Consider the following 4,939-nt stretch of genomic DNA (forward strand, 5'->3'; position numbering starts at 1 on the left):
TTAGTGATAGTACCCAGCATCATGCTTTCTCCAGAACTTAGTGATACTTAACTGTGGATTGATTGCCACTAGGTCAAGAACTAAGTATTTCGAAAAATCAAATAAGCATGTTAGGACAAAATACCAAAGGGCAAATCTTAAAAAACTAACTTCATATGAAAGTTTTCTCTTTCAGTCATACCCTCAAATTAGGGCTAATTCATGCTTGTTTCGAGAGGACATAAAAGAAAAATAAGTCCATAACTGTGAAATAAAGAATAGGTAAGAACACCATGTGACTTTGATTTATTAAACACTCATTTGTCTTTTTCTTCCCCTTTTGACAGTAAACTCTGACAACAGAGTTTAGTTTTTCCATCTTTGTATTGCCATATTCCCTCAGCACAGAATCTTACATGTAATGAGCTCCTAATGAGTGTATGTTGCAATTAAAATTTAGGTTATTTTATTTTAGTAAATTCTGGATATAAATTCCTCATTACCTTTATTTATGAAGAGTATGATTCACTCTACTGAAGAAAAAGAAATTTATTCCCCAGTTACCAAACTGCTCAACCTTAACAGTTGAGAAGTTTCTTTCTAGTAACTCTTTTGGAGTAAATAGCAAAATTTATTAAGGTATATTGAATTTTTGAACTATTTGTGCACTCTTTTCTCTATTTTGAAAACAAAAAATTAATAATTTGGCTTAGGTCATAATGTATGATTTTATATGTAAAATAAATGTTCATATCTAAATTACACCTTATCACTTTGGTCAGTGAAGAATTTAAAAATGGCTAAAAGCTGTAAGAAAATGGAATGAAGGGAGAGTAGTGTCTGAAATGATTAGTACTGCATAGAAACAGGATAGTCCAGATTTTACTGAATAAAATTATATTTTTTTTCTTTCAAAAGTGCAGAAGAGGTTGTTTGTGCGTTTAAAGATTTTTTTATTTATTGGGGGGTGGGCGGCGGCTGCGGAGTGGAGCGGGGGCGGGGCTGCACGCTCTGGCTGGGTTGGGCCTGGGGCAGGAGTGTGGCGAGGGAAGGCGGGCTGCAGACGGCAGCCTGGGCAGCTGGCAGAGTCCTTATGAGTCCACATGTTTCTGCTGAACTTATAAAAGAGGCACTTGGGTGATGGATTAATAGGAACAGTGAAATTCTGTGAAGTTTGAAATTGGAGAGTATTCAAATTTCACCCTAGTCCGGTAGCTGTGCTACTCACTTGAATACAGATGAATGGAGACCCCATTCAGGAAGACCCCTGGCCAGCGGTCCAGAGCGGATGCAGGCCATGCTGGTGTGTCTACAAGTATGATGAAGAAAAGGACGTCCCGCAATGACCTCTCGGAATAGCGATGCATACCTGGCCCAAACGATGATCGGCAAGGTGGTAGAACACATGTTTGAGACAGAGGATGGCTCCAAGAACAAGTGGAGGGGGTTGGTCCTGGCACGCACCCCCATCATGAACACGTGGTTCTACATCACCTACAAGAAGGAACCCGTCTTGCACATATACCAGCTCTTAGATGATTATAAAGAAGGCGACCTTCACATTATGCCCGATTCTAACGATTCTCCTCCAGCAGAAAGGGAGCCGGGAGAAGTTGTGGACAGTGGTAGGCAAACAGGTGGAACATGACAAAGAGGACAGCTTTAAGAGGACTGGCAAGGTCATTCATCAAGTGGAGGCCAAGCCATCGGTCTATTTCATCAAGTTTGATGACAATTTCCATATTTACGTCTACAATTTGGTGAAAACATCCTAGATGTCATCATGGACTTGGCCAAATTTGTGGAACTATTAAATATCTAATTTGTAGACATAAAGATTTGATTCCTTTCCAGTTTAATGAAAGCTTAAATGTCCCTGCAAACCCACAATCTCTGCCAGCAGAACCAGTTTGTTCTGAATAGTACAGATTGATGTGAACACAGAGCATTTTGTGTAAGAACTCCATCTTACGAGAAGTATGTGTGTCTGGAGGGGAGTTCCAGGCAAGTTTGGTGAAGTTAAGATAGCACCGTGGTCATGTAGACTGGTCTGGACTGCCCCAGCTCCCCAGCACCGTAGTTCTCCACACCTGCTGCCATGCTGCAAGCATGGTCTGGCACTGTCCATGCTGCCTTCTTTGTTGAGACATGTATGGACCTCTCCCTGTCTGCATCTGTGTGTGTCCATATGCGCCACACAGACACACACACACACACACACACACACACACACCCTTCCTTGGCAGTCTTTTCCTTGTGGATCGGGGCGGGGGTTCAATAATATTCTCCAGCCTACAGGAGTGCTTGTCCTAAGTCAGTCTGATTTCGTATATTACTGCTGTTTATTTAAAAGTAAATGTGGGGGGCACCTGAGTGGCTCAGTGGGTTAAAGCCTCTGCCTTCGGCTCAGGTCATGATCCCAGGTCCTGGGATCGAGCCCTGCATCGGGCTCCCTGCTCAGCCGGAGGCCTGCTTCCTCCTCTCTCTCTGCCTGCCTCTCTGCCTATTTGTGATCTCTGTCTGTCAAATAAACAAATAAAATCTTTAAAATAAATAAATAAATATATGAAAGTAAATGTGGGCACAGGAGACACAGGGACGTTCAGCGTGCTTTGGACGTCAGAATTCAGACGCCTCTTCATTCTGGAGGCTTTAAACCATGAGTCCGAATAGGAATCATTTGTGAACAGTTGCTCGACCCACATTAGAATTTAACAAAACAGAAAGCTGGGTAAAAAGATGCCTTTAATTTCTAAGCTTTGTAAATTTTTGTTTACATTTTCTATCATAAATAGGTTTTTGTTTTATTTTTGTTTTGTTTTGTTTTTAAAGCAAAGCCCAGGTACTTGGTCTATACGGTGTGATGCTGGGGTGCTTTGGACGGCACAACCTGGTCCGTTAGTCTGTATGATCAGCAGTCTGGATTCTAGTATGTGATTTGAGAGACAACAGTGCATCAGTGGTTGGTGTGCATGTGGTAAGTTCCTTGCAGAACCTAGTGCTTTGATCCAGAAATACAAGTTTGAGAGTGGTGTTGTGGCCTTCTCACAATTTCTCTGGGACACTTTTATTTTTATTACTATTCTTACTGATACCTGGTTGTGATCAGAAGTCTTCCCCCAGCTGTTCCCCACAGAGAATACATAGACATGTAACGGCCTGGGTCCCCTGACACTTTCTGTGGTGCTGAGCGGTCTTGGCTCCTGGTGTTCTGCTGACGTGGACTCTCCTGTCATCGCTCTAGCTTGTGGGTGTGACTGCGGCCCTCAGCCTCACAGCCCTTTTGTGGCTTGTTCCTGCAAGGTGGTTTTGACCAAAATAGAATCACAGAAGTGGTTAGGTGGCAGCAACATGGTCATCTGTCACATTGTTTCAGCTGAACCCTGACTGTTTGAAAGCCAGGAGAGAGTCAGTATGGAATCCAGTGTAGAGGTTGGAGAGCTTACCCGAGGTTGGGGCAGAAGGCTAAATGCACATGTTGCCAGCCAACTACCAGCAGTACGTGCAGCCTCTGTCATGGCTGTTCTCAGTATTGGAGATTCTGTTGTTGGTGGCCTTACTGCTCATGGTCTGCGTGGTGCCTGCTTTGCCTTCGGAAGGCTGTGCTTTGTCATGCTGTTGGACGGTGACCCCCCCCCCCCCCCCGCGCTATAGGATGCAGTCCCTCCCCTCAGGCTGCAGGGGGAGTTTGTCTGCCTCTGTGCCTCTCCCTGCGGTGCCTGCCTGGTCTCACACTTCTTTGGCTTCAGCAGGGGTCATGGGGCATGACTGTCTGTCACCTTTTTCCCAGTGGCTCTGGTCAGGAGCCCCTGCATGCCAGTCTCCAGGCTGAGTCCGCTCCCCGAGCACAGGCAGACACGTGTGCCTCAAGAGTAGGGTGTCCAGTGTGTGCACTGTGCAAACATGGTACAGTGACTTTGGACTGAAAATCAGTGTTCTTTGGAGTATCCTGAGGGCTGGGTCAGTGGCAACCTTCCCAGCGTCACTTGACGACTTGCACTGTGGTTTTCCTGCGAGTACCTTTAGCACCTTCAATATCACATGGTCTGCCACTCTCCTGGTGGACGTGACAGGTAATGATCACCATTATTTTAATCATTTCCATTTGTTGCCTTTAGGGCAGAAAGAAGGGGAAGGGTTTTTTTGTTGTTTTCCTTTCTCCCCCCCACCCATTCTCTTTTATTTTGGTGCCTTAACCCACATTTGAGTGATGACTGATTCCACTGCCTCGCCCAGTACTTCAGGCTTTGTTCTAGGCTCATGTTTCAGATCTGCATGCATTGCTTGCCTTTTCCTGGTATCAGAATGTTGGTTCCTTGTTGTATGAGCCTGACATAAGTTTCCAAAATTATGGGACTTGTGACTGCACAAGCCCTGAACCTGTATAAAATGTCCCAGCCTTCCTCACTAACCTGCTGTCGTGTTCCTGTGTCGCGTGCAGTGACGTCCGGCTGCCACATGAAGCTTCCAAGGAGAACCTTAAATGCAGACCATCCTTTTTTGCCTGCTCTATTCTAAGTAGAATGTTCAGTGTAACTAACTGAACTTGCATGTGAAAGATACTTAGTTTTTTTTTTTTTTTTTGTTTTCTATCTTTGTTTTGATTTGTTTTCTGTTTTCTCTATATTTGCTTCCTGTGCCATTGTAGTGATTGTAGGATGAGAATGCACTGGCGAGCCAGAGCCAGCAGAAGGTGATTTCCGAGCTCTGTCTGTCGTGCAGCATTTGAAGGGACTGTGCATTCTCGAAGCGCCCAGTCACCTCTCAGCCAGAGTTCATCCTATTCTTGTTTTACATGCCAAACACTGCAGTGCATTGGGCTCGAATTTCTGAACCCGATGGACCCATTAGAAGACTGTTCTGATTGTCACAAATTGTAGTGCCTGAAACCATGCGTGAGCTGATTGTCTTAAAAAAAAGGAAAGAAAGAAAGAAAAGAAAAGAAAGAAAGAAAAAGAAA

The 4,939-nt window shown here is 44.4% G+C and overlaps 1 pseudogene; it reads left to right on the forward strand.

The window, feature by feature from the left end:
* The first annotated feature begins 1,009 nt into the window (after positions 1–1,009).
* LOC101682586 lies at positions 1,010–2,322 on the forward strand (annotated as a pseudogene).
* Positions 2,323–4,939: the final 2,617 nt, after the last annotated feature.

The sequence above is a fragment of the Mustela putorius genome, unplaced genomic scaffold (genome assembly GCF_011764305.1).
Source record: "Mustela putorius furo isolate JIRA1106 unplaced genomic scaffold, ASM1176430v1.1 tig00003838_pilon_pilon_pilon, whole genome shotgun sequence".
Lineage (NCBI taxonomy): Eukaryota > Metazoa > Chordata > Mammalia > Carnivora > Mustelidae > Mustela > Mustela putorius.